The sequence below is a fragment of the Lithobates pipiens genome, unplaced genomic scaffold, assembly GCF_037356315.1.
Source record: "Lithobates pipiens isolate NorthernLeopardFrog02 unplaced genomic scaffold, aLitPip1_a1.2 Scaffold_22, whole genome shotgun sequence".
Lineage (NCBI taxonomy): Eukaryota > Metazoa > Chordata > Amphibia > Anura > Ranidae > Lithobates > Lithobates pipiens.
Window position 1 is genome coordinate 174,581,338 of NW_027507784.1, and position 14,973 is coordinate 174,596,310.

Sequence of the window (14,973 nt, forward strand, 5' to 3'; positions counted from 1 at the left end):
TCACCACCATCTGATCCAGCATGAGAGTCTCCTCCCCACCATCTGATCCAGCCTGAGAGTCTCCTCCCCACCATCTGATCCAGCCTGAGAGTCTCCTCGCCTCCATCTGATCCAGCCTGAGAGTCTCCTCGCCTCCATCTAATCCAGCCTGAGAGGTTCCTCACCACTATCGGATCCAGGCGTGGCGAGTCTCCTCACCCCCACTGATGGAGCCTGAGAGTCTCCTCACCACCACTGATCCAGCCTGAGAGTCTCCTCACCACCATCTAATCCAGCCTGAGTGGTTCCTTACCATCATCTGATCCTGGCGGAGAGTCTCCTCACCAACACTGATCCAGCCTGAGGGTCTCCTCATCACCATCTGATCCAGCCTGAGAGTCTCCTCACCACCATCTATTACAGCCTGAGCGGTTCCTCACCATTTGATCCAGGTGGAGAGTCTCCTCACCACCACTGATCCAGCCTGAGAGGCTCCTCACCACCATCTGATCCAGCCTGAATGTCTCCTCATCACCATCTGATTCAACCTGAGAGGCTCCTCACCAACATGTGATCCAACCTGACAGACTCCTCACCACCATCTGATCCAACCTGAGCGGCAACTCACCACCATCTGATCCAACCTGAGAGGCTCCTCGCCAACATATGATCCAACTTGACAGACTCCTCACCACCATCTGATCCAACCCGAGTGGCTCCTCACCACCATCTGATCCAGCCTGAAATGCTTCTCACCATCATCTGATCCAGTCTGAAAGGCTTCTCACCATAATCTGATCCAACCTGCGAGTCTCATCACTACCATCTGATCCAATATGAGACTCCTCTCCACCATCTGGTCCAACATGAGAGGCTCCTCACTACCATCTGATCAAGTCTGAGAGGTTCCTCACCCCCATCTGATCCAACATGAAAGACTCCCCATCACCTGTGGCGGCTGGTGCTCAAATTATTTTTGGGGGGGGGGGGGGGGGGGGCACAAAGAAAATGAAAAATTCTGAATAAAAACCCATTAATTGCAACCTCACTGTGCCCATAAATCACAGCCACTGTGCCATCAAACGCAGCCACTGTGCTTATAAAATGCTCCCACTGTGCCCATCAAATGCTGCCACTATGCCCACCCTCTGCCCGGTCCTTACCCTGTCTCGGTGGGGCAGCAGGTGACGTTGGCAGGTGGTGTCCTCCACCTCCTCGATGTCTTCTCCCGTCCTCTCCTATAATTGGACCCCTGATAGGCATCCAATCAAAGTGCCTGTCGTTTCAGCCAATCAAGTGAAGGATGACAGACCCGAGCACTTGATTGGCGAAGAGGCGGTTCAGTGTTAGTGTTTTTTTTAACACACCTGGGTGAACTGCGAGCGCCAAGCATGGTGCTTGCCGTTTGCTTTTTTGATGCCTATTAGAGCCCGCCACTGTAATTTAGGCACCTGGCGCCTGAAAAAGGTCTGGACGCCTGAATAGGGGGTGGCAGTGATGGCCCTGGATAGATTTATGCAATGCATGAGGGGGTGGCACCTGTGCGCCACTGCTCAGTGATCACCCCCATTTGATCCAACCTGAGAAGCACCTCGCCACCATCTGATCCAGCCTGAGAGGCTCCTCACCATCATCTGATCCAACATAAGAGACTCCTCCTCACCATCTAATCCAACCTAAGAGCTCCTCCCCACCATCTAATCCAACCTAAGAGCTCCTCGCCACCATCTAATCCAACCTGAGAGCTCCTCACCACCATCTGATCCAACCTAAGAGATCCTCGTCACCATCTAATCCAACCTGAGAGCTCCACGCTACCATCTGATCCAACCTGAGAGCCTCACCACCATCTGATAAAACATGAGAGACTCCTCACCATCATCTGATTCAACATGAGAGACTCCTCATCACCCCCTGATCCAAAATAAGAGACTCCTCACTACCATCTGATCCAACCTGAGAGCTCCTCACCACCATCTAATCCAACCTGAGAGACTCCTCGTCACCATCTAATCCAACCTGAGAGCACCTCACCACCATCTAATCCAACCTGAGAGCTCCTCACCACCATCTAATCCAACCTGAGAGCTCCTCACCACCATCTAATCCAACCTGAGAGCTCCTCACCACCATCTAATCCAACCTGAGAGCTCCTCACTACCATCTGATCCAACCTGAGAGCTCCTCACCACCATCTAATCCAACCTGAGAGACTCCTCGTCACCATCTAATCCAACCTGAGAGCACCTCACCACCATCTAATCCAACCTGAGAGCTCCTCACCACCATCTAATCCAACCTGAGAGCTCCTCACCACCATCTAATCCAACCTGAGAGCTCCTCACCACCATCTAATCCAACTTGAGAGACTCCTCATCACCCCCAGATCCAAAATAAGAGACTCCTCACTACCATCTGATCCAACCTGAGAACTCCTCACCACCATCTAATCCAACCTGAGAGACTCCTCACCACCATCTAATCCAACCTGAGAGCTCCTCACCACCATCTAATCCAACCTGAGAGCTCCTCACCACCATCTAATCCAACCTGAGGAGCTCCTCACCACCATCTAATCCAACCTGAGAGCTCCTCACCACCATCTAATCCAACCTGAGAGCTCCTCACCACCATCTAATCCAACCTGAGAGCTCCTCACCACCATCTAATCCAACCTGAGAGCTCCTCACCACCATCTAATCCAACCTGAGGAGCTCCTCACCACCATCTAATCCAACCTGAGAGCTCCTCACCACCATCTAATCCAACCTGAGAGCTCCTCACCACCATCTAATCCAACCTGAGGAGCTCCTCACCACCATCTAATCCAACCTGAGAGCTCCTCACCACCATCTAATCCAACCTGAGAAACTCCTCACCACCATCTAATCCAACCTGAGAAACTCCTCACCACCATCTAATCCAACCTGAGAGACTCCTCACCACTCCACGTCCACACTGCCGTTAGAAGTCCTTTGGATGCCCCCAGATGGATTCCTAGCCGGAGTCAGCGGTGTGCTGAGGGGGTGTGTACCTGGCAGACGTCCGGGGTACAACACACGGCGCCCCTCGGCTCCCCTCTGCTCCGGCATGTGAAGGGTGTTCGGAATGCGACTGAGCGGGCGGGAGGGAGGGGGGCACGGCTGTGACGTCACGGACTGGCGGAATAGCTAGGATCTCAGATTGAGCTGAGGGAGAGCTGGTGGTGGCAGCGGATGCGGCTCCTCTGCAGAGCTCGGGGTAAGTGCATGGCATGCAGAGGATTGGTGCCCGCTACCGGGTCACCCGTTACTCCTGACAAACTTAGTCACACTTGTAGAGGGGGAGGGGGCTGGGAAGAGTGCAAGTGACAGTTGTATGTGAGGAGAGGAGTGCTGGGCTCAGGGTCCATGCTAAGTGAGGACAACTCTTCTCCACTCTGTGCTGGGCGCGCTCACTCGTGTTGGAGGAGTTAATGAAACTTTTGGCAGAGGAAAGAGCAAAGGGCTGGCAGAGAATGTGTTCCCTCCTGATCATATTGTGTTCTGTGCTCCTCCCCATCATGGAATATCCCCACTCATCACCCCACGCATCCCCCACTCATCACCCCACCTGTCCTACATCCTCATTTCTATGGGATGGATAGCAATGATACAATCCTAACCCAGCACCACTAAACTCTGCTTTCTATCTATCCCGGTCTCCTAACACTGCCCTCTATTACCCTCACCCTCCTCCAAATCTCCTCTTCTTGGTGCTGAGAGGTGACTTCCTGTTAGAGGGTGGCTACCTTCATTCTCCATGGTCCCACCTGTCTAGGAAGGTGGTCTCCAAACTTCAGCCCACCTTCACCTCTGACAGCAACATTCATTCTGCACATGCACGGTCTCCAGCACAGGTGTTTCCTAATGCTCTGTACTGGTTGCTAGGAATGTCAGCATACTAGCAACCGATAATAAATTGGTATTATTGGTAAATTGACAGCGCTATAGAAGTACCTTAAATAATATAATGCTTGCCCCATTTACAGGAGGGCAGAATTTGCTTCATCCAGACATGCTCCACCTCTTGGCTCCCACCCTGTTGATACACCGCTATATTGTAAGCTGAAATAAAGATTTAAGGGGGACACTCATGAATGAGGGGATTCTGATAGGAACTCTGATGGAAAGGGGGGATTTTGATGGGGCACTGGTAGAAGAGGAGCGTCTGATGGGAACACTGGTGTAAGGGGAAATTCTGGTGGAGACACTGATGGAAAGGGTGGGCTCTGATGGGGCATTGATATAAGGGGGACACTGATGGTAGGAGAGATTCTAATTGGGACACCGATGTAAGGGGGGGGGGGGCTCTAGTGGGGCACTGATGTAAGGGGGACACTAATTGGCACTGATGTAAGCAGGTATTCTGATGGGTACACTGATGTAAGGGTGGACTCAGATGGGGCATTGATATAAGGGGAGTCTCTGATGGGGACACTCATGAAAGGGGTGATTGTGATGGGAGCCTGAAATGAGGGAAACTATGATGGGGACACTGATGTAAGGGGGGGGGTGTAAGGGGGCACTCTGATGGGGACACTGAGGTAAGGGGGCACTCTGATGGGGACACTGAGGTAAGGGGGCACTCTGATGGGGACACTGAGGTAAGGGGGCACTCTGATGGGGACACTGAGGTAGGGGGGCACTCTGATGGGGACACCGATGTAAGGGGGCACTCTGATGGGGTCACCGATGTAAGGGGGCACTCTAATGGGGACACTGAGAGATATTGCACACTGATAGGATCACTAATGTGAGTGGGGATTCTGATATAGACACTGATGTGAGATGGGACTTTGCTTTGTTTCTTTCTCATTTGTTTTAAATCGTATCATGCTGATTACAAAAAAACATCAAAGTATGTATAAGGCCCCTTTGACACTGAGGCGTTTTTTCAGGCGCTACAGCTCTAAAAATAGCGCCTGTATAGTGCCTGAAAAAAGCGACTCCTTTCACTCCAGTGTGAAAGCCAGAGGGCAGGACGGTAAAAAAAGTCCTGCTAGCCGCATCTTTGGAGCGGTGTATTCACCGATCCTAAACCGCTCCTACCCATTGAACTCAATAGGGCAGCGCGGCTATACCGCCGGAAAAAGCGCTGCTACCTCGGCGCTTTGGGAGCAGTTTTAACCCTTTTTCAGCCGCTAGCGGGGGTAAAACAGCCTGCTAGCGGCCAAATACCCCTGCTAAAACGACGGTAAAGTGCCAATTTACCCCCTACTCACGCACCGCCCCAGTGTTAAAGGGGCCTAATGCTCCTTTCACACTTGTGCGACTTTGGATCCGACTTGTGAGAGTCAGTTGCAGGACACGTGAAATGCCATGCATCTCTATGAGAGCTCTTCCAATTGACACTACTGAAGTTGCTGCAACTACAGAAAAGGTTCCTGCACTACTTTGATCCGACTTTGACACAACTTCAATGTCAGAGAGTGTGAGCACTGGTTCACATTGATACGATTTGGCATGTGATTTGACATTTCAAATTGCATGCCAAATTGGTGGCTATTGCCTACAATGGAACCGTCCGAATCGGTGCAACGCCTACTTTGCCGACTTTCACTACTTTTGGCGATTTCAGGTGCAAATTCAATTGTCATCTGTGCATCTTGTCTCTGAAATCGTCGCACTGACATGTTGGAATGAAATTGTGTGAGTTTAGCTAAACTCGCACAATTTCAATCCCACAGCAGTGAACCTGGGCTAAAAGTCTTATCAAAGTCGGACTCCAAAGTTGCATTGAAAGCCATTCAACTTTGGAGTCGGCTAGTGTGAAAGGAGCCTGAAAACAATCTTTTTTTCATTCCCCAAATATTAGAAACATAAACATTGACCCTTGTACTAAAAAGTTTGGAGACACCTGACAGCTCCCAATGTCTAGTACTTAGGAATGGTAAAAGAATGTAAAATCCGCACTCGGTGTAAATAAGGAAAAATAGCAGCTGATTAGCAAACCGTGATACCCGTTAGTAAATTATTAAGGGGGGGGGGGAGCAGCTCTCCAAATAGTGCAACAATATGTAACATTCAGTCGTACATAAATAGTGAATAGGTGGAACACTTCCGCTCATCTGATTCCCCCACTGGTGCCACAATTGCTAGGTACCCTTTCCCACTTTTGGGAGCCTCATCCATGGCTATTGACATCATGGCTGGGGCTACCTCCTCCTCCCTCCTCCTCTCCCTGTAGTAGAGAGGAGCGGGCCTCGCACATACGCAGTAGGGTTCCCAGTATGAAGTCGAAAGGCTACACTGCCAGGTACCATCAGAAGCAATGGCGGCGGCAGCACTCAACAGATGATGGAAACATCAGCTGTGGTACCGATATTGCTGGATTCCAGGACAGGTATGTGTAGCTGGTGTTTTTTAATTAATTCATTTTTTTGGGGCGGACCTCCGCTTTAATAATGCAGTGCAAAAATTCTAAAACGGTCCAAAAATGCAAAACAATCCAATGAAGGAATGATCCATGCAGAGTGAAAGTAAAGGGATCCATCACCAGCAGCAATCTCACACTCAGGCTTCTTACCAGATATCCAGTACCATAAATTATAATGGTCAAACAGGCAGCGACAAATTTATCCAGGAGGGTAAAGGAGGGTAACTGTCATATGGATCACAGATCGCATAGGGGAGACTCACAATGATAAAAAAGGAAAATCCCATAGTGAAGCCCATCATGATATAAAAACTATTTATTTTAAATGATGGCTACAATTACCTTCATACAAAACATAAAAGACATTTGTTTTGTATAACATAAGAGCAGCAGGCTGTCAGCTTCAAACATTACCGCTGGTAAGCGATCGGGCGTGCGTGATGTCGTCACTGGTAGGCCACTCACTGATGCATTTCGTTATCAACGACATCTTTGGAGGATAGGCTGAATATTACATATTGTTGCATTATTTGGAGCGCTGCTTTTTTTCCCTTAGTAATTAGGAATGGGCTTGGGCGTGTTCAGGATCCCACCTGCCCCATCCTGCCAGGAAGACGACTGTGCACACCGCTAATCGCAGGCAGTGAGACGTTTCCCGGTCCACAGCTGCACAGATTGGGAAATGTCTCACTGTCTTTGATTAGTGGTGTGCAGTGTCGGCTTCCTGGGGAGATTAGGCAAGTGAGATCAGACTAAGATCCCGATCACGCTCGAGCTTCGCTCTTCCAGTAATGATTGTGAGCCAGTGGGACTGGCTCCTGATCATGTGACCACTAAGACAGCCAATCATGCTGGTTATGTGATCAGGCAAACCTTACAGCTCCCCAGGCATAATAGCCCAGTTAAAGGGATGCTGGGGCTGGCAAGAAAGGGATTATTGGTTTATTTGCAGGTGATCTTTGATAAGAAATTCACATAAACACCTAGCAAATAGTTAAATGCATGGATTACATATGAGATACATATAAGAGATCTGATTTTAGTCCCAATTCACCCCTGTGCATTTTGTAGCTTGAAGGTCGAAGATCCAAAATGCTCAACTAAAATCCCATGGTTTTAAATTCTTCCTGTTCACATATGATTGTAGTAACATGAGTTACTTCTGAAGCAGGATGGGACATTTTTGGTCCCATGGACTTTACTGGGAACCCTGGAAACACCTGAAAATGTGTGTTTTTCAATCCTCAACCCCCATTCACACTTCAGTGTTTTTCAGCTTCTTTCCAACATCTGACTGTGTTCAACATGCACAATCCCATTCTTTATAATTTTCCCCATTCATACTTGTATGTTTAGTCTCCCTAGGCCCTATGCCCTACGGGAGCGTATTCCCTTGTTCTGGCCTCATAGGGTGTGCCTGTAAACACAAGACGCGTGCCTTTGTGTGCCTGTTTCTGCACCTGAAAAACTCCTCTCATGCTGCTCTTCTCCTTGTGCCCAGCCCAGGAAATGAACGCTTGATACACAGGCAAAAACACCTGTAATGCACCTGTAAATAGCCCCAAAAACTCTTCAAAATCACGAGAAATGTGCTATGCTCAAGTGAAAATGCAGGCTAAGCAACCATCTCCTCCCTCCTGCAACTAGCTTTATATAGGCTAAAATACTCTCAAGGCTAGAAAAAAAAAAAACTTGAGCCAAATGCAGAGAATAAACAGCTCTAAAATCACCTGTAAACGCTCGCGCTCAGGTGTGAATGCAGTCTTACCTGCCAGATGATTTCCATTCCTGCCCATCCAGTCCTGAGATATGCATAGCCCCACAAAGAGCATAGCTTTTCAACAGTTCAAGCTGAACTTTACCTGGAAATGTAAAAATTCTAAGTCAGGAGCTACACATTTCTTTTAAGAAACAGATACTTACCAGCCTATGAAGTCCAATGCTGTCTTCCACACAGTCTGTTCTTTTTAGGACTTTGGATCTCCCGTAGTGCCATCCTGGCTTTAGGAGCCGGCTGTCGCTTCCTGATGACTCACAACCTCGCCCCTCCCCAGATCATTCCCAGCATGGTCCTCAGAGCAGCCTCTCTCCCGAAGCAGAGGGCACAAGCATCCTCAGCAAGCCTACATTCTCTCCCTGTATCCTGTCTAGAATGAGCCCAAAGCCTCAACTCCACCCACCTTAATTAGGGATACTCACAATGCACTCCACCGTTAGGAAGAGCAACCCTTAAGGGGACCTATGCCTAACTCGCCTACCTACAGTATATACATATACCAAAGTAACATGCTCCTGAAACTCCTCCTTTCAGCACCTCTGTATTTCAGAAGGCAGGCTCTGTGAATTGTGTGACACGGCAGTGCCTACTCACAGGGCATAGTGAATACATATCACAGAATCCATGAAATACAATGTAAAAATACATCTGTGATTTTACATTTTCACCATAGATATGCTTTATGCCCCTTTCATGCAGAGCGCGTCTGTTTTTGCTCAGCTGGGGATCTGTTGATCTCTGCTGAGCAGGTGGATGACGGGTCCTTCTCCGCTCACTGTGCTAAGATGGACCTGTCAGAGCCCCGCTTTCCTCTATGGGGAGATCAGATCCACCAGGCAGATGGAAAAATAGGACCTCCATCTGTCTGGATTTGGCAGACCGGATCATTTAGCGGCGGATATCAGCAGAGATGATTGGAGTGTCTGATCAGGTCCGCCTGAAAAATGGACCTGATCAAACAGCATGTGTGAAAGGAGCCTTAAAGCGGGGTTCCACCCTAAAGTGGAACTTCCGCTGATTGGAACCCTCCCCCCCTCCGTTGTCACAATTGGCACCTTTCAGGGGGGAGGGGGGTGGAGATACCTGTCAAAGACAGGTATTTACACCCACTTCCGGGCATAGACTCCCATGGGAGTCTATGCCTCTTCCTGTCCTGCCGCGCTGTCTGCTGGGACACACACGGGTCCCAGAGACAGCGCGGACAATTCCTATTGCGCTACGCGACTCGCGCATGCGCAGTAGGGAACCGGGAAGTGAAGCCGATTCGCTTCACTTCCTGATTCCCTCACCTAGAATGGTGGCAGCAGCAGCCGAGAGCCGAGCGATCGATTCGCCTCGGCTGCCGGCATCGCTGGACACTGGGACAGGTGAGTGTCCATTTATTAAAAGTCAGTAGCTGTAGTATTTATAGCTGCTGGCTTTTAATATTTTTCTCCCCAATACAGTCCCACTTTAATCTTCACAGTTCACCACAGATGCACCACTGAAATTGCAGTTCTTTTCACATTATTTTGGTTGATAGTAAAGACTTGGCAGCCTGCAAGCCGTTCCTTGTAAACAAAGAGCAGGTGCCATAAGCTGTTTCAAAACAACTGAAACCTTACTCAAAATCTCTGTTGGGATCTTTGAGGAAGAGTTAAACAGTACTCATAGTTACAAAGATCAGTGATTGTTGTAAAGGATTATTTACATGGGCACAGAGGCCCATACAGTGTGCGTAAGGTCTGTGTTTAGGTATTCCACATAGCCACAGCTAGCAGCCTGTTAAAAGTCAATGACAGGCTGACAGACACAGAGGCAGTACAGAGCTTCCTGCATATGGAACCATTTACAGGGTCAAATGCATGGTCCTAAACACAATGGGGCTGACTTCGAGAGATTTTATTTTTTCAGAAGTTTCAGTCTTTATTTGTTTAGCAACAGTGGTGATTAAATACCACCAAAGGAAAGTTTTACTTGTGTGAAAAAATGATAAAAATGTTGTTTGGGCACAGTGTTGCATGATTGCACAATTGTCATTCAAAGTGCACCAGTGCGGAAAGCTGAAGGGGGCAGGAAGGGGAGAAAAGTGCCCAGTAGGCAAGTGGTTAATGGATTTTAAACACCTTTCAAATCCAGAGTCATCCTTTCTAAACATCATTGAACCTTAATGGAAAGTTCTGGATACTCAATGCAGTGTAGATTTTCCACATCCCTAAAGGAACTGGATATTTTTGTACTCTTCTATAAAGGTTTTATTAGACTTTGAAGAAAAGAAGCAGTGTGAAAAGTACAACTCAATATCTGGGAAAATGTGTACAAAGAAGCATTCCAATGCTTTGAGACACATATTGTTATGATTCCTGTTACTGTTGCTATTGGATTACTATTTTCGATATTGTGTGATCGTGCATATCCCAGTACACAGTGTTCAGAGCTTGTATGGCGGCATTTTATAAAGGCTTGAGACTTTAATGTGTAAGCAAAGTATAGTCTGTCTTCTTATTAGGTTCTTGAGAGTAATAAATTGTTAGACGTTTCTTTTATTTTGTACACCTCTTATATATAACATCTAAAAATGTAAAATAGCGTTATTACTTAACCACTTCAGCTCCGGAAAGTTTTACCCACTTCTTGACCAGGCCATTTTTTGAGATACGGCACTGCATCACTTTAACTGACAATTGCGCCATCATACAGTGCGACACAGTACCCAAATAAAATGAATGTCCTTTTTTCCCACAAAAAGAGCTTTCTTTTGGTGGTATGTGATTGCCTCTGCGCTTTTTATTTTTTGCGCTATAAATATAAAAATAAGGACAATTTTGAAAAAAAAAAAAAAAATATTTTTTACTTTCTGCTATAATACATATCAAAAAAGGAAAGAATCTAATTTCTTTATCAATTAGGCCAATACTTTTGGTAAAAAAAAAAAAAATCCCAAAAGGGGGAAAATTGATTGGTTTGCACAAAAGTTATAGCATCTACAAACTACGGGATAGATTTAGGGACTTTTATTTATTTGTTTTACTGGTAATGGCGGTGATCTGCGAATTTTAGTGGGACTGTGACATTGCGGTGGACAAATATGACACCGAGTGTCACTTTGTGGAGGCCAGTGACACCAATTACTGTATAAATGGCACTGGCTGGGAAGAGGTTAACACTAGGGGTGATCAAATGTTCCCTAGGGAGGTGCTTACTGTGTGAGGCAGTGTCACCATGAAGGAAAAGAGAGATCCATGATTCAGCTGAATCACAAGAGCTCTCTTTCCCTTCCTGACAGATCCGCCATTTGCCTTGTTTACAGGGGCAGACGGCTGATCCATCTCTCCTGTGAACCAGTGCAATCACAGCGGGGGCGGCACGCACCCCCTAAATCGCATGAATGAAATCGCGTACAGGTACATGATTTTGCGCAGCCAGGCCGCCCTATCACAGTGAATTAAGTGGGACGGTCCGGAAGCGGTTAAAGGAGTTCTTTGGTCACAGCATTTACTTTCATTTTATAAGATCAGCAATAAAGATAATAGGACAATCCAATATAAGCTTTTTTGAAAAATCTTCTGTAAGCGCTTCAGGTCAACTGCCTCCCGGTCCTTAGAGAGGAAGTAAACCCTTATGGGTTTTACTTCCTCTTTTGCTCCCTGCAAACCCTGCAAATTCAAAGCATAATGGGCCAGCATGCATTGCATACTAGCCCATCATGTGACACTTACCTGCAAACGAATCCTGCGCTGTCCCCTGTGCAGGCCACATCAAATTCGCCCCTCTTCCCTCCGGGGCCACAGACTCCAGCTCTGTGACTGCATGCGTGCGGGAGCCGTCAGTCACGCCACATGCTGGGGAAGAAATGGCACAGAAGTCATCATCAGCGCACTACAAGGAAAATATTTCATAAACAGGGCACGTTTAAGAGATATTTCCACTACCTATAGGTAAGCCTTACTCTAGGCTTACCTATATTTAAAAGTCAGGAAGGAGGATTTACAACCACTTTAAGGGTTCGAAAAGCCATGAGGCGGAGGCAGGCATTCTGGTCATGTGACCGCTGTGATTGGAAAGCTCCTGATCGCTAGTATGCATCGGGAGCGCAGGCTACCATGCTGGGAGCACACAGGAAGCACACTCACAGTGCAGTAAGGGGTTTACACATGGCTGCATATATGCAGCCATTCTGCATTAAGGTCGGCGTGAACAGGTTAATGTTGTGCTGCCTGTCTGCTGACCATCTCTTTTTACATCATCTTGGATTCCCTGCATGCTTTGCAGTTTCCCTCTGCTGTTTACTATCAATTTCTAAGGACTACATATTCCATATCCCGAAGAGCCTCCTCTCAGCACCTCTGTAGTTCAGAAGACGGACTTGTGAATGTCTATTAAAGTGGTTGTAAACCCTTACAAACCACTTTGACCTATACGGTTTAGGAGATATTTGCCCAAAGACAGGCACCGCTGTCTACGGCGCATGCGCCGTAGACAGCATCGCGCAGGCGCACTGAGCGCGGCATTTCCAATAATGGAGCTGCCACGCGTGTCGGCTCCCGTGCGCATGCACGGGAGTGACGTCATCGCGGCTTCGCCGAATGACAGCGGCGGAGCTGCGAGACCCCACCGAAAAGATGGATGCGCCGGACTACAGGGGACAGCGGTGACATCGCTGGCTCCTGTGTCAGGTAAGTGACACATAATGGGCTACTATGCGATGCATAGTAGTCCATTATGCTTTACCTTTGCAGGGAATGAAAGAGGAAGTAAACCCATCAGGGTTTACTTCCTCTTTAACAGGACACAGTAAATATGTGTCGCAGAATTAAAGGAAGTAAATGTGTTGGGATTTTCACAAAGTAAGTTTACAAACTTCAATATCATTCAGATTAATAGGAGTAGGCTAGAAGTAATTGAAATACAATACAATATAGATCTTGACCATAGATAAGTTTTTTTTCAGTATGCTTGGTATCCTGTATCATGGTTCCTGATGATCCTGCCTTTTACATCACTTCCTATTACAGACTGACATCCTAAGCCACTGCCTCTCAATTAGTCGTCACTGTGCACACTCCTTCATGTGGCCATTGGGCTGCCTTTTAGTTCTGCAGAAGACATGCAATAGGCTGCCCAAAAGCCAACCATACATGGCAGGTTGACACTGTTGCTTCTAATTACAAGGAAGAGGCTTTGTGTTGTCAGCTTGCGACAAGTGCTGTTACGGTCAAGATCTGCAAGTAACAAACTGTGCAACAGATTCACAAAAACAATTAAAAACAAGTAACTTAAAGCAAAACCTCACTCTCTCAATCAACAGTGGCTATTTTTAATCCTTATACTAGTAGCATTAGTAAATAGATAGGAAAGTATGTCATATTTACTGTTTTAAACAATTTTTTTTGTGTTTCTTCAGTTACTTCCTGGTTTTATGCCTAGGCAAATGATGTCATACTTCCCAGGAGTCTTCTGCAGGGGAGAAGGGATTTTCTGAAATAAACACACCCTTCTGGCTGCATGCCTGAACTAGGGGCAGATGGATTCACTTGCCCTTTCTCAAGATGGACACAGCCAGAAATGCTAGGGGTCGTTTTTCAAAGCGATTTCCCAGCAAAATAAAGCATGGAGACATAGATGGATGGCTGAGTTAGCGTTGAATATTAAAAATTAAACAGAATTTTTGCTTTGTGGTGCTCAGATGCAGCAAAGTTAGTCATACGCCTTAAAGCATATATTTACTCCTATCTCAAAAGTATCTGCCAAATATAAGGTATCATTTTTTTCCAACACCAGTCATAGTGAAGTCCATGTGCTATCAATGTACTGCAGCCTTTTTTAGCCAGTGTTGTTTGGAACCCTAGGGTTCCATTAGAGGTTGCTAGGGGTTCCATGAAGAATTAGAGGAAGTAAACTTTCCTCTATAACTTTTACATATAGGTAAGCCTATAGTAAGGTTTACCTATAGGTAGTGTAAATATCTCCTAAACGGGCACTATTGAGGAGATATTTATATTACATGCAGCCAGTGATATCACTGATGCATGCGCTCTGAAAAAAATGGCCAGCCGTTACATTCCTTCCAAACCCTGTGCCGTAGTCGGTGGCTCCCATGCGCATGCATGGGAGTGGGAGGGCTTCGTTTTTAGGTAAGTTTAACATAATGTGCTAGTATGCAATGCATACTAGCACATTATGTCTTTATCTTGCATGATGTGAAAGAAACAAAACAAAACAGTGGTTTACAACCGTTTAACAATTTCTGCCTCTGAGATAAGTAACTACTGACTTCAATAATCTACAGTATCTCACAAAAATGAGTTAACCCTTCAAATTTTTGAAAATATTTTATTTATATATTTTTATGTGACCATAAAACTGAAGAAATCACACTTCGCTACAATGAACTGTAAGTGTACAGCTTGTATAACAATGGAAATTTGCTGTCCCCTCAAAATAACTCAACACCCAGCCATTAATGTCTAAACAGCTGGCAACAAAAGTGAGTACACCTCTAAGTGAAAATGTCCCAATTTGGCCCAATTAGCCATTTTCCCTCTCCGGTGTCATGTGACTCGCGAGTGTTACAAGGTCTCAGGTGTGAATGGGTAGTAGGTGTGTTAAATTTGGTGTTATCGCTCTCACTCTCTCGAACTGGTCAATGGAAGTTCAACATGGCGCCTCATGGCAAAGAACTCTCTGGGGATCTGAAAAAGAGAATTGTTGCTCTACATAAAGATGGCCTAGGCCAGTGATGGCGAACCTTGGCACCCCAGATGTTTTGGAACTACATTTCCCATGATGCTCAGCCACACTGAGGAGTGCATGAGCATCATGGGAAATGTAGTTTGAAAACA

The 14,973-nt window shown here is 46.7% G+C and overlaps 1 protein-coding gene across 5 annotated transcripts in view; it reads left to right on the plus strand.

Moving 5' to 3' along the window:
* The first annotated feature begins 3,142 nt into the window (after nt 1-3,142).
* GULP1 (GULP PTB domain containing engulfment adaptor 1) overlaps nt 3,143-14,973 on the plus strand; it is a 1,104,299-nt gene continuing 1,092,468 nt past the window's right edge. For 4 of the 5 annotated variants that reach the window (XM_077448664.1, XM_077448666.1, XM_077448662.1 and 1 more), the window contains exon 1: nt 3,149-3,219. The gene's annotated coding sequence lies outside the window, so the exon portion shown is untranslated. Of the gene's footprint in view, nt 3,220-14,973 lie in introns of all 5 variants that reach the window. The other variant, XM_077448663.1, reaches the window with a different exon arrangement.